General features: G+C 51.1%; 1 long non-coding RNA gene across 1 annotated transcript; it reads left to right on the top strand.

Moving 5' to 3' along the window:
* Positions 1–10,618: 10,618 nt before the first annotated feature.
* On the top strand, positions 10,619–24,849 carry LOC116793108. The gene is made up of 4 exons (XR_004359379.1): positions 10,619–10,730; positions 20,486–21,172; positions 21,510–21,963; positions 22,753–24,849. It is a non-coding gene; the product is annotated as an uncharacterized LOC116793108 (long non-coding RNA).
* The last annotated feature ends 656 nt before the right edge of the window (positions 24,850–25,505 follow it).

Raw genomic sequence — 25,505 nt, forward strand, 5'->3', positions numbered from 1 at the left:
GGGGTGTCCCCTCTGGCCCCCCAGACCCCTGTGGTGGCCCTGGGCTGGAGCTGGTCCCCATTGTCATGCTGCTGGCAGGTGCCCTTCGCTGCCGAGCCGCTGATGTATCGCTTCCCTGCCGTGACTCACTGGCACAGATCTAATTTCTAATTAAATAGCGATTCTTTTCAGAGCCATTTATTTCTGTTTCTTTTGTATTTTGATTGGAGTGTCAGTCAGTTTTTCACCAGTTTGTCAATTCCTCTTTCCCTAAAGATTAGCAAGGACAGATGTGAGAATACAGAAATATGTGTTAGCAACGCTGAGCCCGGGAGCGCCTCGGGCCCCAGGAAAAACCTGAGGAGAATAATGGGGAGAAATCAAGGAGGAGACAGAAAACAATCCCAGAAAAAGCCTGTTGAGAGCAATGTTTCAAAATCTATTTTTTTTTCCCCCATCTCTATCACCCTTCCCTGGCAGACCCTAAAGTCCTATCCTGCTGCCTTCCCACGGCAGCAGACGGCGCTTTGGGAGAGAAATTCCATGGGATGCTCATGGTGAAACAGCCTTCTCCTGGATGGACTTTATCCTCAGGTTAAAGGAAACATGGGATGTGAGAATTAACCTCTGAGAGGTTCCCAAACCTTCATGCTCAGCACATGGTCTGGGGGGGAAAGGGCCTCCCATCCCTGCTGGGGGTCTCAGCTCCCCCCAGGGCTGGGGGGAAATCAAAATCCTCCCATCCAGAGAGGATTAGGGATTTTTTGGTATGTGGGCATCGCCCTTAACATCACATTCCAGCTCAAAGCCACACCACAGAGGGCCCAAATCCCAAATTCCCCGTGTCGGCTCATCCCAGCGAGCGCAGCACCCCTGGATTTCAAATCCCAGCCTGGCCGTGGTGAGGGTGGGGAATAACTACTGCCTCTGGTGCTGAGCAGTGAGGGCTTTGCTGAGCTGATGTGCTCAGGCCACGTGTTGCAGCCGGGTGATTTCAGGTCGACTTGTTGCTTTTAAGCGGGTAGGAAGGAAAAAAAAGCCTATTAGAGTGGAGTGACAGCACGGGCGTGACCTGTAAAACCATCCGCTCCTGGGGGGGGGACGGGACCCGGGGAAATCCACAACTGCTTTCCAAAGAGGCTTGGAAAATTACAGACTGCTCCTACCTTGAGAAAATGGTTATATTTTAATTAGTTTGTGTGTCTGGGTGGAAAATGTTGTGTCCCATCACGTGGGGCTCTTGGCCTGTGATAGGCTGACTTGTATAAAACACTGGAGGAAATCACGACCCCATCCCAAATAACTCCAAAGGCACCCAACCTCCCTCCTCAGGTGGGATGTATTTGGGCTAAAAGCCCTGGGAAGGGTGGGAGCATCAGCATAAAAGGTTTCAAGGGGGCTCAGTGTCTATTTAAAGGGCTCAGAGTGAGGGGGTTCCTTCTGGAGCTGGGGATTTTGGCAAGGGGAGGTTGTCTTTGTGGAAGCTGTGGAGGAGCTGGTACAGGTGAGTAGGGAAGAACCCCAAAATGGGGCTCTTCTCCCCAGAATTTTGTCCCTTGGGATTCTCTCCTCATTTCCTAATTCTTCAGAGCTGTGAGGTTTGGGCTGTTTGGAGCTGCTTTAATGAAGATTTTTGATGTTAGTGGAGTCTCTGTTGCTGCAGGGCTGGGATGGGGATGGATTTGTGATCCTCTCCATGGCCAGGCCAGCTAAAAACCAGGTGGAAATTCTGCTCTTCTCCTTAATATTAGAAAAACTCAGTCTCAGATGGAAACACCCACTGTGGGATTAATCCCTCAGTTGGATGGCTGGAGCTGGGAGCATCCTGTCACAGTCAGTGGGTCTGGGTGTCTCTGGGTTCAGGCAGACAGATCCAATCCCTTGTGGCAGGAAAAATCGATGTGGCTTCGTGCCCTCATTAATTCCTCATCGGGGCCAGTGCTGGGCTTGCATTGAAGTATGAAATGAAGTGGGCAGGGAGGAGGGAGAGCAAATATTAACGTTCTTAATGGCCTTTTGTTTTACCAGCAAACCCACTATTAATCACCCTGGTGAGGGGAGCAGAGTCTCCTCAGGGATGGCTTATCCCTGCAAATGGCACTGAGAATTGGGAGGGGAGACCTCGGAGCATCTGTGCTGGTGCTGGAGCAGGGAGTGACTGTGAGGTCTGGGGGTGCCCTAAAAGGGCAGCCTTAAAAATGCACACTTTTGGCTTGTCTGGAGAGGTCGAGGTGCCTTCTGGAGGGGAAGATGCTCCAGTGGAGACTAAAAACTCCTGGATGATGCTTCCCACGGAGCTGGCAGGTGGCACCAATGCTCTGTGCCTCAGTTTCCCTTTGCTCTCTGTGCTTGGGCTCAAAGTGCTCCAGGAGGGCAGGGAAGGGATTTGGAGCCTGGTGGGCAGCAGGAGGGTGGCACCAGGGATTGGGCTGAGGAAAAACTGTCCTGGTCCTCACTCTGGGATCAGAGTTGAGCCCCCGGAAAGCGCCTGCTGGGATTGAGCATCACAGCACCTTCTCTGCCACCCTCAGCTTGTCTGTGACTGTCAGACTGGGAGTCTGGTGTGACATTTTTAAGTGGAAGCCTTTCCTAGAGATGCTGGTTGGAAGTGTGGCTCGGCGTGGTTTGTGCTGTGCTGGGGCTGCTGGCTGGGAGCGCTGGGAGGTACCAGGGATGCAGCCAGGCTGGATTTGGAGGAGCCCCAGCAGCCTCCAAGAGCTCTGGGCCAGCGCTGGGGCTCGGCAGTGGATTTTTCCAGCTGCCTTTCCAAAAAAACTCTACCCATATAAATGCTGAAGGGAAAAATAAGCTTTTCCCCCAAAGCTCTGGAAGAGGGTTTTCCAGCTTCCCTTGCACTTTCCTTTCCCTTCGAGGGATGCAGTGTCAGCAGTGATGTTCTGGGAGCGAAACGCTGATTTGGCCCAAAACTGCATCTTTTTCCCCCCCCATTTGACACCTGCCAGGACAATTATGCCCAAGTAGGACGGTGCTGGGGCAGGAGATGTCCTTGGGAGCTCTTGGCTCCAGCCTGTCCTCGGGAGACCCTCTGCAAGGAGAATGCCAAGCAGATGGGCCCGACCTGCGCCAAGGGGACCTTGTGCTAATCTCATTCCTGCTTGTTGCAGAGCTCCTGCCTGCAGGATTAGGCCAATTCCTCGGGCTTCATTTACATTTTTAAAAGCCTTGCCCGTGACCTCATCCAAGTTTCTGGCTCTCATCCGTCTTCTGTGGTTCTGTGGACACCAAGCTGTGCTGTCGAGGGCCCACAGATGAGCCAGCATGGACAGGCTGGGGAGGTGGATATAAATAGGAAGGATAAAATCAGTTTTGTCAGAAGGATAAAATTAGGGGTTTAGGACTGATTTTGGAGGTTAGAATTTTAGGAATTAAGATTATGAGGGTTTAGGATTAAGATTTTTCTGGAGTAAATGCAAGTGATGCTCACTGAGATCCTTGGATTTAGGGATTTCTTGATGTTCCCTGGTAACTTCACCCTAGATCCCATTTGGCTCCTTGCTTGTTTGGATCATTGAAGTGCTGGGATGTGGAATCTGAATTTCCAGGTGCTGTCTGTGACCATCACAAGGGCTGGATGTAATTACAACAACTTTTCCATCCGGGCTGGGATACCGGTGTTAAACCCAGGAATGGGAGAGCTGAGCCCTGGCAGGGGACAGGTGACCTTGTTTGTGTTGCATGGGAAGTTTTCCCTTTCAAATTCTTCCTGATTTATGGTGTACAAGGATAGATAATTAATCAGGGAGACCTTTGGCCCCAGAGTTTGTGGGGGGCAGAGCAGACTGTGGACACAGGAAGGTGACCACTTCTGGAGCCAGATTTAGGGTTGGGGACAAACTCTGCCCATTTGGGCCACCATCTCCTTCTTATTTCACTGCTCAGAAGCTGTTTCTACCTACTTAAAATTATTAGTATTAATGGAGCTGGCTACTGGTCCCACCCCTGTGGTGTCTGATCCAGCCCGTGGTGCTCCAGTTGTGATTCCCCAGTTAGCCAAAACAGGAATTTCTATCAAAATGCCTTTCAAAGTAAACTTTTTTTTTTTTTTAGCAAAATCACAGGGAATTTCCAAATGCAAATCTCCTTTTCTGTGGCAGCAACGTGTTTAAATGCTGCAGTGAAACAGCATTGGCATCCTCCAGGCACAAACAGCTCCCTGAAACTTGGACAAAGGCATGGAAATTTGGGGGTTGCCAAGCATTCTGGGGGGTTTTTTTGGGCTGGTTTTTTTTGATTTTCCTGGAAAACTTGGGCTGTCTCTGCTCCAGGGCCCTGCTTAGCACGGTGAATTTGCAAATGAAAATCCTTTAAGCTCAATAACCACACAGGGTTTTGTGCCTTGGGGCTGGATGAGCCCATTAATGTGATGTGTGAAAGGCTGTTAAAACCCCCAAATGTTGCTGGTGCTGATGTTTTTGGGGGGCAGATGTATTAAATCTGGTTGGTTTCACAGCAGGATTCAATCAGTGGTAGACAGAACCGCCCAAACCAGTGGGAAATCCATGTCATAACGTGCATTTTCATGTAATTTCCCGTGATTACTCTTGCCCAGGTAACCTTGTAGTTAAAATAAAGCATGTTCTGCCCAGGCTGGGGGCTGGACAAGGGCAGGAAGCCCAGCCCAGCCTCAGACAAGACAACAGAGAACATTCCCTGCCGCATGGGTGACTTTTTAAAGGCCAGGAGTGGCTTAAAAACAACTCAAAATCCTCTTTTTCTCCTCCTTGTGCTGCCAACTGATGCCACGGCCTGGTCCATGCCAGCCTGGGGCACCTCAGGCCGGGTTGGGGGGGATTTAGAGCGGGATCTCCTGGAGGAGGGAGGATTTCAGCAGCGTGGGGTTTCCATGACGACCTGCACAACATCCCGGGAGCCAGGACCACACACGTGCACACCCCAAGATGGAACTACCTGGGAAACTGGGGGGGGGGGAGTAGCTCCAGCTTTGCTGAGTCACTCCTGCCTCGTATTTATAGGCTCTGGCAGAGCTCTCTTTGGGATGCTAATGATATATTTTGTTAATCAGAGGCCGCAGCAGAGTTTCTTGCCTCCTAATTCCCGGCCCTGGGACTGGATAAATAAACCCCAGGCAGAAAAAAAAGCTAAGCATTGCCCCAAAATCTCCTGTGAGCTGGTGGGGAGAATTTTGGAATTTGTTCCTTCAAAGCTGGCCAGGTGCTCCTTACCCTGATGTCCCTTCCCTTGGGTCACCCCGTGCTCTTGTCCCTGCTGCCACCTTCCCTGATCCCACCGGGAGGTGACTGCCACAGGACAGGGATTTCAATGTTTTTTATTAATGCTTTGCAGCAATTTTGCATCAAATATCCTCCAGATGAATAATTTTAAATGGACTTTAGTGAGATGCTAATGGGTTTTCACAGTTGATGAAATTAAGGCCGTGTTCCTTCAAACCTTGAGGAGCTGACTTTGAAGCGCTTCCTTTTTTTTTGTCTTGCTGATTTTTCCGAAATTCCTCCTCTGGTTGATGGTTTCTTTCCTTTTTTTTTCTGTTAAAAAGTATTCTTTTTGGTGTTCCTTGCCCTTGTGGGGTGCTCCTAGGCAAGGTCTGTGGGGAAAAAAAGCATTCCTTTAGAAGGAATATGGGGAGATGTAGGAGGAGCTGGGTCGGAGCAGAACCATCCACCAGCCTGGTGGAAAGGCATTTGTAGCCTACAGACGTTTGGGATTTCCAGATTTCTTAGAGCTCAGATTTCAAGAGCTTAGAAAATGGAGGTGAGTAGGATCCTGTCCCCATTCCCCAGGATTACTGGGGAAGAAGTGAACTTTAGATGTCCATCCCCTTGTCTCCTGCTCTGATTCTTGCCTTGGGTTTTTGGCTCCTCCAGCAGCAGATCCTTCCTCCCATCTGCTCCCGAGCCTTATTCCTCATCTGGACGTGGTTACACCAAATTTTTACCTTCTGTTTATTGATTTGAAAGCAAAAGTTGGTGTTCCTGGGGCCAGGTGAGCTGCTTGAGTATGCAGGAGTTGTCTCAAAGCCTTTCTTACTCTTGCGGAGGACAAGCTGAGCTGGATGAGCAGATCCAGAACCTGTGGCCTCTTCTCCCTTTCATTCCTCCTTCTTGCATCTCTTCAGGAAGAAATGGAGACCTTGCAGGGCCTGGGACATCCCAAAGGGCTGTGTCTGTCCATCTGGGGCCTTCCCAGCTGCTTCCTCACTGTAGTTATTCAGAGTTTTCAAAGTCATCTGCTGCGTGTTCCAGCTTTGGGCTCCTCTCCTTGTTCAGGAGCCTTTTGAGATGACAGGCTGAACAAAATCCAGTTGGCTGCTTCTGGGCTTTGGGGGGAAAGTAGACATAAATAATTCTGTGACTGATTTATTTTTGCTGAAAGGTCCTGGAAGGGATGGGAGGTGGGAAGGCTGCTGTGGAAAAGGGCTCTGAACCTTGTGACTTGGCTCTCGGTGGGCTCAGAGGGGATCTGTTCCTCCTCGTGAGCCGGAACGCCCTCGATGAAAATGCCAAGGATTTAAATCTTCAGAACTTGGAAAGGATTAGACAAATTTTCCTCAAGCCTTCTTTTCTCTGTGTGCCATGCCCGGAACTTCAGACAGCACCACTTTAGTCACACAGTTCAACCTTCCTGACTCCAGGATCTTTGCTGCAAGGCTTGGATTAACCATCTCTCCCTGCCTTGCTCCCTCTCTTCTTACCGAGCCAAATGCTTAAGTGTAGAAGCAACTGCAATATGTGTATTTATTCCCTTAAAATTCATGGGAAAATAGGATGGATTGTTTACAAGAACACCCCATAAACTCCCGTTGCATCTCCTGGAGGGGCACAACTGGACGTGGGATCCCACCTCCCATGGGATTTGGGTGCTGTTTGGAGGTGAGGGCTGAGCACTGACTGCAGATTCCCATCTCACCAGGGTATTCTTCCCTTGCTTTTCCCCCTGAGACTCCCGCCTTAAGCCCTTCCTGCCCAGCTGTAGAAAGGGAGAGGAGGGTGCTGGGACCAGGAGGGAGGGCTGGATTTATTTTGGAGGCATGTTTGCCCAGTGGGAAACCCCAGGGATGCTGTGGCTGCAGGAGCAGGAACATCACAGCCTCTTGTTGGACCCCAATTCCAGGACTAGGGTTGATCCAGCAACTTTTGTGTGCTCCCTGGGGCATCCAAAAGATGAGTGTACAGTTACTTTGCAAATCCAACAGCTCGGAGATGTCCCAAAAAGCCACCCCATCCCTCACTGAGTGGGATTTGAGGCTGAAACTCCTCAAACTCGTTTTGTGCAAGGAAGTGGGAAAAAGATTGGAAGAGATGAGAGCTCAGAGGTGGAGGAGGAGCCCTGGGGACGTGTGCCAACTCAGAGGTCAAAGCTTGAAATGTCTCCTGGACCTTGTCCTTGCCCATCTCTTGCCCCTGGGGTAGCTCTGGATGCTCCTCCCTGCTCAAAGAAGTGTCCTGAGAAGAGATGCCCCAAGAAAGGATCTTCCCTAATACCAAAAAGTGGTCAAAACCTTCAGCCCTGATGATGTATCCTAAAATGAGTGTCTGGGATGGGCTCTGGAAGGAGAAATCGGGCTGTTTGTCCCCAGCAGTGTCCTCTGGTGAGCCCGGGGGTGAGGAAATGCATCAGGAAAGGCAGACTGGGATATTTTTTCCCCTCTCCAGCTCCCTTGTTTCTGTTACAAAAAGAAAAAAAAAAAACCCCATGTATTTTTAGAAACTTATTCAGCATCTCTAAAAGGTGACCAGCCCAGGCTGTGCCGTCGCTCCTGGAATAATGCTGCCGTGTGGGAATTACCTCCGGCTTCTGGGATCAGCATCTGCCCTGAGATGAAACGAGTCACGAGGGCTTAAAATAGCTTTGAGAGGGTTATGTCATCCCACTAGGAAACAACGGAGAAGGAGGAGGGGGGGGGAAGTCCCAAACTCCATGACCTCCGTAACTTTAGTGCCTCCAGCCCCGACTCCTCCAATGGAGATTCCCTGAGCCTGTGTCCCTGTCTCTCTGCACATCCCTTTTATTTATCCTGAGGTGATGCTTTCCCTGTTCTGGAAAGATGCAGCAGGACAGCAAGAAATGAGTGTGCTGGGGGGGAAGGGGAGGAATTGACATAAAACAGGCCTATAAAATATCTACTAATATCCCCAATATTTCCTAATATTTCCCAGTTTCTGCTGCTGGGTGCATAGAAGTACAAATTTTTACAGGTTGTTCCCTGTCCAGAGACACTCAGTCTGTCTCTTCTCTTTATTTAGTGCTTTCTGATGGGTGTTCAGAACTGGATGGATTTTTCCAGCCTGGGACAGATGCTGAACCGGCTGTCCTGCTCTCCTGGGATTTCAGAGGGCACATTTCCTCACTGCTAAAGAAGTTTAGAGTAACTTTAAGTGACTTTTAAGTGGTATTAAAATGGATTTTAAGTGGTAGAAGACACTTCCTGCTGGCAGCTGGAGCTTGGGCAGGAGGGGAGCGGCTGGAGCATGGCATGAACTGGGATCTGAGCTGTGATGTGGCATCTTAAGGGATGCAAGGACAACCAGACCAACAATCCATCTTGTTGTCCCAATTCTGAGCTTGCACAAGTGCCAAGTGCAGGTCCTGGCAGCTCTGTTGGGTTTGTGGTCCCTGGGCATGGATTTTGTGTTGCTGCAGGATGGAGTTGGAGGGGCAGCAGTGGGAGCAGGACCAGGCTGCCCTGGGCTGTGGCAAGCAATGAGTGTCCCCTCTGCTCTGCTGCTCTATTTTTAACATGATTTGGGCTTTTTGTTGCATTTGTGAGCTCTCCAGTCCTCAGAACGAGCACTGCACCTCCTTTATTTAACTTCATTTTCTCCTTCCCTGTGCTACATCCAAGGGCCAGCCCTGCTGAGCCATGAAAGCTTCCAGAGCTGGAACTGGGTCCCCAGGAGGAACCACAAGGTGCAACATCACCCCATTCCCATCTTCTTATGTTGTCAGCACAAGGCTAAGGCCGAGCAAATAAAACCTTTGCTCCTCAGCTGTGTTTTCCAGTTGCTGGGCTGTGACTTGTGTCTGTGGCAGCAGCTTTAGGCAAAGGAGAGTTTGTGAACATGTCTTGAAATTATTTTTTTTTTTTTGGTAGCTTTCCTGACCCAAAAAGCTCCAGGCTTTCTCCTGCTCTTTACCCTGAAGTGTGTATCCTCCACCTGCTTATTACAAGGATAAAAGGAGAAACCCCCCTCCATGTTTTGGGGGGCAGAGGCTCGTTCCCTAAATGCCTGAGGGCTCAGCATCGTGGGGTGTTTGGCTGCTCTGTTTCCTCCTCGTTTGCAGGTGGAATATAAATCAACATTTTCAGGAAGGGGAAAGCTGAGCCGTGGTTGAGGGGGGGGTGTTTGGAGTTGTCCGAGCGGATCAGAGCGTCGTGTTCTCCTTTTCCCTTTGAACAGATCTGTCTCATCGTGCTGCTGCAGCATTAAATAAAAAAATAGAGCCCAACCAAACGCCTTTTCAAAGGAAACAATCACCTCGTGTGGTTCCCACCTCGGGAAGGAGCTTGTTCCCTTTCTTTCCCAAGTAAATGCCAGTGAAAACAGCCTGTTCCCCCCCGGAACAGTGTTTCCCAGCAGGAATATGTACAGACAGGAGGATTTTTTAGCTGGCTTTTTATCAGGGTGAGTTAAATTCTCTGGAAAATGTCACCTTATGTGACTTTGCAAGGTCTGGCCGGGCTGGCGGTGCCAGGGAGCGAAGCCAAGCCCTTGGATGTGCCTGCTGGGTAATGTCACCTGGGTGGAGTGACCTTGGCTCCGGTGCCGGCAGGTCCCTGTGTGGGACACGCTGCTGGCCTGGCTCAGGCAAAGACTGGGACACCAGCAGGCTAAAAAAGCGAGTTTGGATGGAAAAATACCTTTGGTTTCCTTCTGGGTTTGAGCTGGAGGGGGAAGGATGCTGATGTGTGTGGGCAGCGTCCTTTGATCAAATCGGGATGTCTCGGGTGTATCAGGGACAGCTGAACACGCTTTGGAGGGTGGTTCTGTGCTCTTTTCCCCTCAGCAAAGCTGAAACCTGCTTGCTGACAGGTGAAAACGTAAGATCAGCACCTTCTTTCCCCTGGGGAAATAGTGTTTCATCCCATGCTGGGAGGAGCTGAGGCTCTGGAGACCTTCCTGTGCATTAAAGGCTGGGGGCTGGATCAACACCTTCCTCCTGGAGACTTGGGCTGCAGCTCAGCTCAGGCTCAGCCAGGATGGGGGGGTTTGGTCAGTGAGGGTGTGTGAGCAGCAGCAGAGACTTCAAGTGCTGCTTTGTGGCCCTTTGAAGCAGCATCTGATGGTTCATGGGCAGACCAAGCTGGGTTTTGGTGCCCAAATCGTCTCAAGAACCATCTTCTGTTCTGTGCTGTCCCTCCCCATGTCAGCAACTGTGGCTGCTTTCCATGGCCCCATGAGCCAGCTAAGACCTTGTGGGATCTCTTCTCTGGATTGAGGCAGTCAAGGAGGTTAAACCAGGGGTTTTTGATCATGTAGTTCTTGGATTATCTGATTGCCAAGTGGCCCAACAGAAAAGCTTCTCATTGAGTTATAAGGGTTTTTGGAGGGCCTCAGGGTTGCTCCAAGCTTGGGCTGGAGTTTGATGCTGAGTAATGAGAACTGGGACAGGCTGGGGCTGGATGTAGAAATCAGGGAAGATTATTTAGGACATGATTCTCTGCCAGCTTGGGAGTGAGGGGACAGCACCTGGGTGCTGGGGACAATCTCCCTGTGGTTTCCCTGGTCCTCTGGCTGCTGCTGCTGGCTCAGGTGGGTATTTGGCCAGACCCCAAACAACCACCACATAGGTCCTGAGTCCCCTGGAGAAAGTGAGGGCTGGGAAGAAGCGGGACATGCTGTGCTCTGGCTGCTGATGGTGAGATCCTGGGGACTGGGCAAAGGGATGAGAAACTGCTGCATTTTTGAGGCTCCAAACGAGATCTCATTCCTCCCCTCTGCCCGAGCCCTCCTTTAATGGGAACATACAGTGAAACAAGAGTTGTTAAAACTCTCCTTGGCCAGGGCTTTTGATCAGGGAAGTATTAATTACGTTCAAAAGCGGAGGAGAAGGACTAATGAAGGGGAGATCAAAGGGAAGGGGGAGCAGGCAGAGTTTGGAACTGGAGCTCACCGTGGGGGCTGCTCTGCAGGGACCTGCCCCAGCAGCTGCCGAGAAGGTCCTTGTGCTGCCTGGACTGTCGGAGGTGGTGGGGCATCCACCAGGGGCTGATCTCCACCAGGCAGCCCTCCCTGGAGTGACCTTGGCTGCCAGCCATGCAAATCATGGGATCAGAGGAGTGGTGATTAATGATTTAGCTGGGGAAGGGCACGAGGCTTTGCAGCTCGTGGCCCAGAAACACAACGTTGGCGCCGGGGAAGTTGTGCAGCCCATGGGCACCGGGCAATGCCCTGGGGAGGGAGAGGACCAGGGGACCGGGGAGGGGTTAAGTGAAAAGACAATATTGGCACAAGAATAAATAGGAAAAAACCCAATGGAGATGTATTTATGTTGGAAAGAGGGGAAAGACTGTACAGAGGGTGGATGGACTGGCAAACACGAAGCCACCACGATGGAGAGATGCTCTCGGGGGTGATTCCTCGTCGCTGGGAGCGGGTGCTGCCTGACAATTCATTTACTACTTGATGGGATAAAAATGCAAATATTTGCCTGGATGAATTGCATGTGGCCATGGGGGCTGGTTGAATAATGAAGTGCTTGCACGCAGATGTTTTATCCATTAGCTGGCAGGAGGTATGAGTGGTGTAACCCGTTGGGGAAGATGGTGTGACCAGCAATGGGAGCTCCTGGAGCCATGTGGGAAAATACTGACGGAATCATAGGGTCAGGGAATGGCCTGAGCTGGAAGGGACCTTAAAGATCATCTTGTTCCACCCCCCTGCCATGGGACGCCTTCCTCTAGACTAGGTTGCTCCAAGCCCCGTCCAACCTGTCCTTCAACACTTGCAGGGATGGGGCAGCCACAGCTTCTCTGGGCAACCTGTGCCAGGGCCTCCCCACCCTCACAGGGAAGGATTTCTTCCCAATGTTCCATCTAACCTCTGCTGCCCTGGAAGCCATTCCCCCTTGGCCTGTCCCCCCAGGTCCTTGTCAATAATCTCTCTCCATCTTGTCAGCTCCTTCAGGTCCTGGAAGGCCACAATTAGGTCACCCCAAAGCCTTCTCTTCTCCAAGCTGAACAATCCCAATTCTCTCAACCTTTCCTGATGGCAGAGGGGCTCCATTCCTCTGATCATCTTGGTGGCTTCTTCTGAACTCTCTCCAGCAGCTCCACATCCTTGTGCTGTTGTTCCCCAGGGCTGGAGGCAGCTCTGCAGGGGGGCCTCACCTGAGGGGGCAGAGGGGCAGAACCCCCCCTCCCCTGCTGTGGGATCAGCCCAGCACATGGGGGGGTTCTGAGCTGGACCCTGTCCAGCCTCTCTTCTACCAGCACCCCCAAGTCCTTCTCCCCGGGGCAGCTCTCAATCCATCCCTTTCCCAGCCTGGATTGATCCCGGGGGTTGCCCCAGCCCGGAGGCAGCACCAGCACTTGCCTGGGCCATCTCCAGGTGCTGGACTTCACCTCCTGTAGATGTCCACCACTCCTTCCCCAGCCTGGCTCTGCCATCCCAGGCATCTCATGCCTGAAAGAACCCTTTCCACCCTCCTTGCCCCTTCCTCACCCTCGGTTTTCCCCTTCCATCCCTCCCGACCCCCCCCTGTTGCAGGGCACGGTCCCTCTTTGCCTTTAACAGGAACGAAGCTCCTCCTCGCTGTGCCTTCAGCAGTTTGTTGTCTCGGGCAGGCAGGATTCCCCCAGGAGCTGGATATTTTTAGTGCCCAATATTGTTTTAATCATAGTGAAGAGTGCTGCCTGGCAAATATTATTTTGGGAAGTGCAAAATTAATGATCCTGCTGTCAAGGAAGAATCGGATGGCAGCTAATGAGTTTGGAAGCACGAGCTGGGTGGAGGATCTGCCATGGGATTAAAGCAGCTTTGAATTTTTCCCTCTTCCATGAAAACTTTGTCCACCTTTTGTGCCCTGGGCTATTTTTCAGAGGCAGATAACCCTGATCCTTCTTGAGGAATGTGGTTGATACATGCCTGGATTCCCTGGTGACTTCCTTCACCAGCTGTTCCCCTGTGTGTCCTGTGGGAATTATCTGGGGTCTCCTACTTGGCTTAACCATGAGGCAAAAGGCTGATCTGATCCTGCATCCCACGGGGATGAGCAGGGGATGGATTTGCCCTCAGGGGGGTCTTTGGCTATTGGTGAGCTCTGCTCTGACAAGCCCTGGCTGAGTTGGTCTCCTCCACCTTTTGAGTCTCAGGAGACTCTTCCAAAACATTGAGCTGCTTTGTGTGCTGCGTCCTGAGAGTCTATCCATGTTGTGTTCTCCAGGCTATTTTTTGATTCTGGGGTGAGGGTCTCAGCTGCTTGTGTCCTCTCACAGCCATGGCTCCTGCGTGTGGAGCAGGGGACAGTACATGGACACGCAAAAAAGGCAAAGATAAGGTTTTTAGTGGTGTTTTTGGGACTTCTGTATCTTCTCCCTGATTATGAGTGGGTGGATGGTTGTGACTGGCTCTCAGTCAGCTCCGGACCTGCTTTACTTCCAGGAATTTCTCTTTCTTTTCTACCCAGCTACTGACTTTTCTTGACAATTTGTAATTGATGTGTCCCCCTGTACCTTCTCATCTCAGCTTCCTCTCTGGAACATCTTGTTTCAAGCAGGGTTTACATCTTGTTGTGAAAAGTGGGTGCTGAATGTTACCAGCTGAATGTTACACTCTGCTCTTGGAGATTGCTCCTCTAATAATTTGCATGAATAATTCTGTTTCTATTGCTCACATACACAGGATTTGTTGGGACATCCCTGCTCTGGGGTTCAACACCGAGGCCCTGGCAGCAGGTTTCTCCTTTCAGACTTGGTGAATCTGAGCTTGGTTTGCACTGATTGCAGGTGCTCCACCTGTGACTCCAGATCCTTAGGGATGACCTGCATCAAATGGTCACCCTCAGAGTTAGAGAAGCTACAGAGGGAACTGTGGTCACTGTGCCCTGGGAATGCTACCCCAGAGCTCATCCCGGAGTCTTTTGGTTGAGGAAGAGGACCTGCACCCTGTGATTTGGGCTTTTTTTAGCATTGGTTCCTCAGCTTTGGCTCACAGAATCAATGAGGTTGTAAAAGACCTTGGAGACTGAGTCCAACCCATGACCCAACACCACCGTGCCAACCAGCCCATGGCACCCAGTGCCATGTCCAGTCTTCCTTGAACGCTGTCAGGGGCAGTGATGTCACCCCCTCCTTGGGCAGCCCATTCCAATGTCTGATCACCCTTTCTGTGAAGAAATTCTTCCTGATGTCCAACCTAAATGTCCCCTGCACAGCTTGAGACAATGTCCTCTTGTCCTGATGGGCTCCTTCCCACCCAGAGAGTTTTGCATCTTCCCGTCTCAGCAATGGTGCTGGGAAAGTGTCGTGCTGGCCAAGGGCCTGGGGGAGCCTCACCCTGCCCTTGGAGACAAGGATGCTGTGGAATCCCATCCCAAAGGGATTTTTTATTATTTTCCTGTGCTCCATAGCCAGGGCTGGGGGGAAGTGTTTTTGCACTTTGAATATTGTGGCAGATTTGGGCACTGTGACATAGGAAAGACAGGAAGTCACTAGAGAGTGTCCAAAGGAAGGCAACAAGGATGGGGAAAGACCTTGATTTGAAGCCCAGTGGAGGACGCTGAGGGCACTTGGTGTGTTCAGCTGGAGAAGAGGAGACTGAGGGGAGACCTCACTGCAGTTACAACTTCCTTGTGAGAGGAAGAGCAGGGGCAGGCACTGAGCTCTGCCCTGTGGGAACCAGGGAATGGCCTGAAGTTGTGTCAGGGGAGGTTTAGGCTGGATCTCAGGAAAAGGTTCTTCCCCCAGAGGGTGGCTGGGCACTGACCAGCCTCCCCAGGACAGTGGGCACAGCACCAAGGCTGCCAGAGCTCAAGGAGCATTTGGATGATCCTGTGGGGCACCTGGTGTGACTGTTGGGGATGGTCCTGTGCAGGGCTGAGGGTTGGACTGGATGATCCTTTCGGGTCCCTTCCAACTCAGTGTATTCTGTGATTCTGTGATAATTTGTACATTAGCTCCAGAGCCCACTTGTGCCTCTGCTCGAGGCTTGTGCTGAAGCAAAGCTCTTGCTGGGGAAATGAAGGGGTTTGACAGCCCTGAGGAGGGAGGCAGGGCCATCTCCCTGCAGCCCAAAGCTGCCTGCAAGTGAACAATTCCTCTGTGAACTTATCCTGGTGCCTATTCTGGTCTCCACCCACTGCAAATCACCCTTCACCCCGGGCCACCAGCTCCTGGATATCTTCATGCCATTAACATGATGCTCTGGGCTCCTTGGCACCTCTCCTGGCATTGTTGAGATGTTTTGGAAGCTAGTGCTGGTTTCTCGATAGATGCAGTGTCAGATTTCTGAATTTCAGATAGTTTTAGAGCACCCAGGCAATCTCTTTGCTTTTTAGAAGCATTTCTGGGCGACAGGCAGGTGTTTTCCATGCAGATCCTCAACCCTTCCTCATCTGCCACCCTCCCCAGAGGCATGGAGGAGGCCAGCTTGCTCCAACAGATTGGAGGAGAACATTATTTATTTGTAAAGGTCCCTGGCTGCAGCAAGGAAGAGCAGGGACTGACACTGGGGACTGGCACAGCACGGAGCCAGCTGGCATGGGATGCCCTGGAGCAAGAGCTGCTGGTGACAAATGACGTGGTTTTGCAGAGTTTGGCTCTTTCTGAAGGAAAAAGCAGGACTCTGTGGTGGTCCCTGTGGTCCCTTTGAGCTGGGTATGTGGTGAGGCCTGGCTGCTCTTGGAGCCTGCGGTGGGGTCAGGGAATTGGGATCTGCTCTTGGTTTGACCGTTAGTCCCTGTGATGTGTCCTCGTGTCCTTAGGTTAACCTGCCTCCTGGGAGGGTGGGAGGAGGACTTGGGAATGAGAGCTTCCACAGCATTGCATGGATTTGAGGGATGGGGGCCTCCTGAGCTGTGCTCTGCAGTCCCCTCTCAGCACAGGTCACCTGCTGTACCCAGCTCCAAGCACCGGGTGCCTTCAAGGAACTTTAAGCCACCAACCCAACACCCTCCACCTTGTCTGACAAGCTCTGTGAAGCATCACTTGCCAGATTTATTCTGCTCCTGAGAGTACTGGTGTCTCCAGAGACCAGTGAGATTCAGTCCAAAGGACCCTATGGATACAGTGACCGATGGAGGGAGGATCCACCTGGAGCAAGATGAGTGGAATTTGCAATGTGGTTGTGAGTGAAGGATTGTCTGGAGTCCTCATGCCGAGGACACCTCCTGCAGGTGGTTGAGCATCTCTTTAGGTCTGGACCTTGCCCTCTCCTGTGCTTTTAAACTTTAAGCTAGAGAGAAGAAAGGATTGGATTTATGGAGCTGTCCCTACTAAGTGACCCTAAAATTCCTGGTTTATGAACCACCTCTTTACAGACAGCCCAGCTCTTCACCAAGCTGAATCAAAGCTGGATGTCTTAGTGTTTACTGGCATGATTTAGGGTGCTGCAGCTTCCTATCAAAACACGTGGCTGTTGGCACAGGGAATCTATTCAATCCTGCACTCTTGGAGAGTCTCTCCTGTGCTACCTTCCACGTTTTCCTCCGAGGTTGGTGAATCCAGGAGCTCTGAGCACGCGGGTTCGGGTGTCTGGGGTCACAGAACGAGCTGCTCCACATTTCCGTGGTGGGGTGGAACTCACCTCTGGTAATGACATTTCACAAGGTGATATTACGTCCAGGTGGTTAAGCAGAGGGTATTTGAGTTGCAAAATGAAAGTGGGTCACAGCAACACCTGCTGCCCTTCCTGTGGGGGAAGATTTCTGCTTTGCTGGGAGGCCACAGGAACAAATCCACTCTTGGAGATACCACCCTGCTCCCCCACCTGCAGCCAAGCATCACCTCCAGGCATCAGAGGGGAAGGTTTGCAGCCAAAGCCGTGGCTCGGGTCCTGGATCTGGAGATGAGACTCATTTTCCTGGAGATGGCACGGGGTTGGGGTGGAGGCTCTGCGCTGGGCAGATGGAAGGCAGAGCTGCTGGGGATGTGCTGTTGGTCCCCGGGGAATGACGCCGCAGGTGGCAATGGGCCAGTTGGTTGTGTAGGTGCCCACTGGCTCTGCAGACACTTCTAGCTCATCCAAAATCCACTACTTGAACAAAAACTGCAGTTGCAGAAGCACCCTTTGCTGCTGGCCTCTCCGTTTCCAGGGGCAAACCGGGGCAAATGGCTCTTCTCCAATTTCCAGTCGGACCAAAGCACTCCGAGCCGAGCAAACCGCGCACAAAACAACTTCTCTGGGAAGAAAAACACTTATTTTCCCACCCGAAATACATATCTCTGGCTAATGCTAATTGCATATCTGTGAATAATGCTAATTGCACGCAACCTCTGGGAAGACATATGTGGATAATAATACCTCGGTCTTCAAACATCCTCTTCAGAAACCTCATGAATATGACTCAAATGCCTCAATTTTGTCCCTTTAAACACTCCCCGCTCTATCACGAGGCCAACGAGCGCGGTGGGGGGCGGAGGAGCCTCTTTCCAGCGGGCGATGTAGGTCATGCTCCAGTTTTTCTTTCTCCAACAAGCAGCTGTGGGAACTTCCTCCTCCCAAACCTCTTCATGCCCAGCTCCAGGAGTGCAGCGCCATGGCTGATGGCACCAAGCCGTGGTCTCACCAGTGGAGAAGGGCTGGAGCTCGCTGAGAACCTTCTTCAGCCCGTGGACGTAGATATTTGTGCTGGCCAGATGTTGGGCTTGGAAGACTTGGCCACGAACTCTGGGTTTTTGGGTCAGTGTGGGAAGAGAGGCTGAGGGATAAGTATCCCTTTTGAGGGCTGCTTCTATGTTGAGGGGTGGGACCACGAGCGTGTGGCCATACGGGTGGCCTCTGTTTGTCCCACGTGTGCCTCTCCAAATCAAGAGATTTGCTTTTCTAGATGTTCTCCAGGACCTTCCAGAAACGAAGCTCCCCGTTTTGGTGCTCCCCAACCACGTCTCTCTGTGCCCCCCAGCTCCCAGGGATGCTCAGGGAGGTCCCTCCTCACCCCTGTGGTCCCTTCCTGGCCGTGTGACCCCTCCGTGGTGATCCCGGGGGGACGTACGGCTTGTTCCTGGGAATCTGGCTGTCTCCAGGGCTGGTAAATATAGCTCCAGCGAGAGCATGTCTGCATGCGTGTGACAGTCTGTGCAGCCAAGCTCTATTTTTAGGAGTGCTGGCAGAGGACACACACGGATCTAATCACAGCTTCTCCCAGGCAAATGTTCCCTTTCTCTGGCTTTCAAGCCATGCTTATCAATTTCCTCCGCATTGTTTCCTTCCCTTCTTCTGTGACATGACAACCTGCTCGGGGGAGGAGGGAGAAAACAAGCTGTGATGGGAAAGAAAATTGGGAGTGGGAGATATCTGGGCGGGAGCAGCGTCTGCCACCCTCCCCCTCTCCCCCCCCAAATTCAGGAATGCTCTTCCAGCCAACAGCCCCATCCTCATGGGTGGGCTTGGGGGATGCTCCAGGGGCTGAGTGTCCCCTGGGACAGCTGGGTGGAAAGGTAGGGAGTGCTGGAACGTCCCCAAGCTGCCCAGGTTTGCTTTGTAGGGTGATGGAGGAAGAGCACGGAGCAGGGAGGAAGGCTGAGTGACAAAAGCCACATCCTTCAGGCTGGGCTTCAGTGCCGTTGGCTGGAAGGGGCTGTTAATTTTTTAAGGCTTGTAGGATGTCCAGCTTTTCCTTGGTGTGTTTTCCTCCTGGCATGGCCCTCCAGGGAGGGATGACGTCGGTGACAGGTTGGTACCGTGTCACTGGAGGTCCCAGTGCACGTCCCGCTGTGCTCTGGGCTGGACACCCCCAAAAATCTCCCAGTGCTGCTCACAGCTCCCATGGGAGGAATATTCTGATTTATTTACCCTGAGGGCCACACGTGGTGGAATTTCCCAGGGTGACCAACCTCCAGCAGCTCCAAGTCTGGAGGGGGTCACACCCGTGGCTGCTCCAAGGCATAAATATTTCCATAAGCAATGCATCTCAGCCAAAAAAAGTGTATTTTTCCTCTGGCTTATTTGCAGGCAGAGGCAAGAGGAGCTTCCCAGGGTCTCTCCCTGATTCATTAAGTGGTCAGAAGCAATTAATTTAACCCCTTGCTTTCTCTGTTTGGAAAGACAAGGGACTATTAATTGCCATTGGAGGTGGCAAAGATGGATGAAGGCAGTTAACACTCGCCCTGAGCTTTCAGGGCAGTTTCTGTTTGCTTCAGATAATGAAACTAAACCAGTTTGATCTCCCAAATTCAGCAGAAATCCTGGTGTTTTTAGCTAAAATGCTCCTTGTCTGGCATTAACAGAGCGAGAAAAATTCATCGTGGTTTAAACAGGACCGCGGCGCGGAGCCTGATTTTGGGGAAAATATTCTTTTGTCAGGACCAGCTACAAAAGAGACTTTTTCTAGTTCAGTGGCGTAAAGATATAAAGAATATTCTGAAGCAGAATTACCATTTTTTAAAATTCTTGGTGAACAAGACCGTGGAAATTGTCCTGGTGACGATGTCAGTGATGTTTGCTTTGACGCGACTTCGATTTTGATGTTCCAATGAAAAGTTTGAAGCTGTTTTGTCAGGCAGAAATTTAATTTAAAAAAAAAAAAATTCCTAATTTTTTTAAAAAACCCTAATTAAGAAAATCACCCTAATTAAAAAAAAAATTAAAATGCTTAAATAAGATAATTTTTTTCCTTGAAATTTAGCAGAAAAAGGCAAACTGGGTGTTTACTGGGGAAAAAGCATGGTGGGTGTTGCCAGCCTGGAAAAGCCATTTTTAATTCCAGACTTGGGCCAAAAAAGGGCATCATGTAGGACACATGAGGAAGAGAGTGGTGGTGGCACCTGAAGGCCCTGTCCCTCCCTGCCCTTGGCTCCTCAGGGTGATGTGCCAAACCCCCAGTGCCATATATTTTCCAAATGGGCTCTCTGCTTCCCTTTCCCACTCCCCATAAACACAGCGTTTTGTCTCCCAGGGAAGATGCACTCCCGCTTTTATAAGCCCGTCTTAAGCACCACTTCTTAGATCAATGGCTTTAAATGAAAAAAAAAGAAAGCTCTTTTGAATACAAATGTGGCATTTACTTCCTTAATGCCTCTCCTGCGCTAAGCTCCCTTCAAACCCATCAGAGCCACTTTAATATATCGAACAGAACTCCCCTCATTTTGATGCTAATGCAGCATTTCATGCAGATAATGTGCTTGAATCATGCACTGAAATACATTAAAGGTGAAACCAAGAGCTCCAAGGAACGGCTGGTGGCTCAGCTTTCTCCTCCTTCTCCATTTCCACGGGCAAGCCAGGTCTTGCCAAGCTCCCTGGCAGATCCTAGGCAAAGCTTGTCCTGTGTAATTTGGTTCATGTCTTTTAATTTAATCAAAACACTCCAAATCACCTGATTTTTTTTTTCTTTTTTTTTTTCGTTGCAGTGGGATGTTCACTCATGGGACTCCTTGCTACAGGATGCTCTGGAGGACAAATTGGGCTTCACCAGCTCGTGGAGAAGAGGTTTCCAGGGGATTTTAAGCCTCGTGGTCTGGATTCAGCCTCCAGCATCCCTGTGCCAGGACATGCTGAAAGCCAGCAATGAGTTCTTAAAGCCAGGAAGAACATCTCCTCACTCTTATTTTGTGCTAGCAAGCTTCCACATCTCCTCTTGGCCTCCTTCAGAGGTGTGGGAATTGCTGATCCCACCTGGATGTCTCATAATATTCCTCATCATGCATCAGTTGGGTGTCCCCTGGTGATGGGAGAGCAGCTGCTTCTTCCATTCGCTGTCTGGAGGCAAAACTAACAACAGCAAAGCTCAAAATTTGGGTCAATGTGAACTGTATCTTTATTAGGGGAAAAAAAAAAATGCCTCAAGTTTCCATTTTGGGTCAGCAGGTGTTAGAGGACCTGCCAGGAAACATCTCGTTGAAAAGAAATTAATTTATTTGTGGAAACCTCATTTTGTTTTGAAGAAATCAAAGGCAGGCACGTCAAGGTTTGGAAAGACTTTCAACTGTGCTTTTCTCTGACTGTGTCATGGAAAAAGAAAGCCGGATTTCTGCTGGAAATTCTGTGATCTGGGTCTGAAAGTGCCTGTGAGACCCAGAGGAGCTGCTTCCTCCCAGGTGGGACTTACTCATGTCCAACATTTAGTGCCCTCACCGTGGTCTAGTGGCTGGATAATCCCCCTGTTCCCAGCTGTAGAGGGGAGCAAGTGGAGCCTCTTAACTCTGCTTTTGCAAATTGGGTTCATTCCTCTTAATTAGTGGCTCTCACTAATGAGCAGCCACCCCTTCAGCGAAGCCAAAGGAGGGGCAAAGGCATCTTGGTGTCTTCTCCTTGCATGGGAGAAGAAAACATTGACGCAGATGGAAAGTTGTTTCCTATTTTCAGCCTCTGGAGCTGAGGTAACCCCTTTCCCAATCCCCCATGGATACCACTGTCACTTTTGTCGTTCCTCAGGTGATGACCCCCCTGCAGATGATGCCTGGACGACCACACTTGGGGCTCCACCTCTTTGACTGTCCTAAGGCGAGGCCCAGCTTGCAGGAAATATGGGCTGGATGTGATGACCCTGATGGGATAAAGATGGGACCCCTCTGCGTGTGGGTAACCCCATAAACTTCACAGTCTGGAAGGAACATGGATCTGGAGGAGATCCAGGAGCAGGTCCTGGTGACGATGTGACTGCTGGGAACGTGTCTCCTGGGGGACCTAAAGAGGCAGAGAGAAGAAACGAAACCTTTCTTCTGCTCATCTGCTTTGCTTCCTGGAAATCTTCTTTTCCAAGCAGCTCTGCCCTTGCTGCAGCCCTGTCTTGGAGGCTTTCCAGTTGCTCCAAGAAGAAGCCTGGTCCGAGGTTAACAAGACTGAGTTGGAGCTGTGTGACTCTGCTTTCCTTGCTGCCCGAAAATGGGTCAGTCTGGGTGACATGACCCTTGCCAGAGCATCCCACAGCCCTTTCCTTGCTGGCAGTACCACCCCCATCCCTCTGCCAGCCCAAAGTCCACCCGGGAAGGGTCCTGAGGCTGGGGCCAGAGCTTTCCTTGGGTTGAACGCTCTTGTCAAACACCCGCAGGCATCTGTCCTGATCTGAACCGTCCTCTGCTCGACAAACCCGTCTCTCCCATTATGATAACTCCACTGACATTTCACCAGGACATTTCTTCCCAAAGGGATTCCCACAGCAATTCTCCTGCTGCTGGAACGTGGCCACCAGCGAGGCGGGTGCCTGTCCCTCATCCTCCTGTGCTGGCACTCAGGGCAGGGGATGCTGCTCAACACATCCCAGGGCAAGGCAGGAGAGCACCGAGAACGGCTCGGAGAGCTGGGAAAGGGGGTGTTTTGGAAGGAAAACCATGGGAAAATGTGTGAAAGCACAGGGATGCTCTCCATGCTGAGCCACTAGGTAGACCCTGGGGTGAAATGTGAGTGGAGCGTGTCAGGAGGTCACCTCAGACCATGCCATGAATTTTCCTTGCCATCATTAGAGTTCCAGTGCTGGAGAAGGTGTGGTAAAGCCCCTCAGGTCTCAGCTGGAATGGGAATGGCAGAAGCAGAGCTTGGAAAGGGAGGGGGGTCACTCCTCTGGCTGCCCCTCAGCTCCAGCAGGAGGTTCGGGGAATTAAAGGGTACAAGCAGGGAGCTCTCCCAGGCTGATGCCTTTCCTGTGCCCTGTTCCTGCTCACGTGTCTTCTCCTTGCAGGTGGCACCTCAGCTCGTGGCTGAGCATCCCTGGTCCACCGTGTCCTCCTGCCGCTGACGCAGACGGGTCCAAGCCGAGCGCGCAGAGGGAGCTCGGCACGGATGGAGCGATCCGACCTCCTTTCCCAGGCTCACCCCAGGTTTTAGCGAAGAGCTCTGTCACCGCAGGAGGTGGAGGGGGGGGCACAGCACCGAACAAATGCTTTGTGACAGCCGGGAAATGCCGCGGCCTTTGCGATGGAGCGGAGCTGACGGGCGGCCCCGCTCCCCGTGCGAGCTGAGCCTCCCCTTCCAGCGCTGCTCCGCAGGGACCGCGCCTGTGGAACGGTGCTGGGAGGTGGAGTCAGCAGAGGCTGACTGGACCCCTTGGAGACGGGCTCGGACCCCCCGGAGTCCCCTTGGAGAAGGCTTTTTGCGTGCAGAGTGCAAGCTCCATCCATAGTTATTGCCCTGTTTTCAAACTTTGTTGCTGTTTTTATCCCCTCTCCCTGGTGCTGGGTGTGGGTCCTGAGCCTTCCACTGCAGCCGGTGCTGCTGGTGCTGGGTTCACCCCCACATCCTTGTGGATCTGCAGCGGTTCTTGCTGGAATGCATATGGTTTGCATCAAGATGAAGGAAATCTCAGGGATTTTTGGAGCATCAGCAAGACAAGGGGCAGCTGGAGAGCATTCCCGGCCATCCACAGTCCCGATTTAGTACAGCCTTTAAGGGTTCTCCACTCCATGGACCATTGTGCTCCAACGGGATGGGCACTGGGACAGCCACTTTGGGGCTGGGAGATCTTCCCCTGGCAAATCAGGGAGTTTTGGGAATTTTTAACCAAGCATCCCCCTTCCCTGTGATGAGTCGAGCCATTCTGCCCCGAACCCGTGGGGGCTGCGCTTGCCAGGGCTTGTGTTCCCCCCCTCAGCACCTCCAGCCAAGCTCATTTCCCCAGTTAAACATTATTAGTCCTTGAATGAAAGGAGGAGGGAGGCAGAGAGGAAGGATTTTTATTGGGAAGTCGTTTGTTCCTTAATTGAATTGCTCCCGTTAACAGCGGTGAGAGAAGGGGAACAAAAAGCCAAATGGGAGGTAAAGGCACTTATTTGCTTCTGCTTGAGAGGAGCTAATATTAATAAACTTCTGGATGAAGGGATTTGTAAGGGTTTGATAGAGGGATTAACTCCAAAATGATGATTAGATTTTCTGGAGTAAACTCCCTGATAAACAAGGGAGACAAGATGCAGATGTTATCCCTGCACGGAGTGGGGTCCCTCCCAGCTGTCAGATCTGGAGCATGAAGGAGTCACTCCCTGCTCTGGGACAGGGGACTTCCTCCAGGTTTATCTCAAAACCAAGCAGAGGTGATGTCCTGGGCCCTTCCTAAAATGCCTTGGTCGTCACTCACCACGAGGACACTGCAAACCTCAGCTTGGGTGGAGGTGGCACCACTTGGAAGAACCATGTGCTCTAAGGAGCAGGATCTGGGGGCCACTGGGTGTCCATCCTAGTGGTGGTCCCACTAGCCAGGTCCCATCCCAGGGATGGATGTTTGGAAAAACTGTGGTCTCCATGCAGCTTTTCCTGGGAGTACAGTTGGTGGGTGTTGATGTCTTAGGGGTGTGGGAAGAGTAGGGTCAAACTTTCATCCTTGGAGGAACTTCTGAGCTCTTTTCTCTCGCCTTTTTGGCTTTCTTTTAATGAAATATTTTATTTCAGGCATCTTGACAGGCTGCTGATTTAAAAAAACCAACAGTTTGACTTTTGCTCTTTTAATTATTGCTATTTTTTCTTAATTTAAAAATGAATGTATGTAGAGGATACAAACCCCTGAAATAGCACTGGGACAAAGACACACACATTGTCCCGAGGCAAAGAAAATCCCTCTGCTTATCTTCAACCCATTTTTTTTTCCTCTTTGATTTTGCTGAAGCTTTTTTTCAACCCAAATATATTTGTTTCCTCAAGTTTTTGGTTTGTTCTCTGGATTAACTCTCCATGCTGTTACCTACTCCATGTAGAGGTAGACCACCCAACCCAGAGATGTCCCAACCTGCTGCTGCACTTCCCAGCCCTGGAGATGCAGATCCCACTGGAGCTGAATGGCTCCATCCCAGCATCAACAGGCAATCTGAGCTGTTTGGATTTCATTCCACACACTTGTTTCCTTGGAGTGGAATGTTTAAGGGACAGGGGGAAGAATAATCATTCAGAGGGTTGACATCACACTCCAAACACCATATTTTATCTGCTGTAAATTATGATGATCCTGTAGGGAATGCCACCCAGGGTAGCAATGCTTGGATGCCTTCCCTCCTAATTCCTGCTCTTGACAGTCTGAGCTTAAATTCTACACTCAGTTTATGCAAAAGGAAACAAAAAAGTCAAAACCAGCCAAAAAAAAGTCCTTGTGGGAAGCTGGAGGTGCTCAGCCAAGGCAGGGGAGGGAGTGTAAGGGCAAAGAAGGAATTTGGTCCTTGGTCTCCTCAGGGGTTTGAGGGCATCAGGATACCCGTGAGGCTTTAGGGATGGGATGAAGCTGAGAAACAGGATGGAGGGAGGATGGGCTTTACTATTCCCCTTTCCCTGAATTTACTCATAATTTTAATGCTTTCAAACCACCCAGAACAAAACGTTTTGGTCGTGTTTTCTTAGGGCAGAGCAGAAACCTGATCCTTCTGGGACGGGAAGATATCTCTCTTCCCTGTCTGAATACTCATCATTCCCAGCTTTATCCAAGAGAACAAGTCTGCTTTCTCCTCCACAGCCATT

The sequence above is a fragment of the Chiroxiphia lanceolata genome, chromosome 12 (genome assembly GCF_009829145.1).
Source record: "Chiroxiphia lanceolata isolate bChiLan1 chromosome 12, bChiLan1.pri, whole genome shotgun sequence".
NCBI lineage: Eukaryota > Metazoa > Chordata > Aves > Passeriformes > Pipridae > Chiroxiphia > Chiroxiphia lanceolata.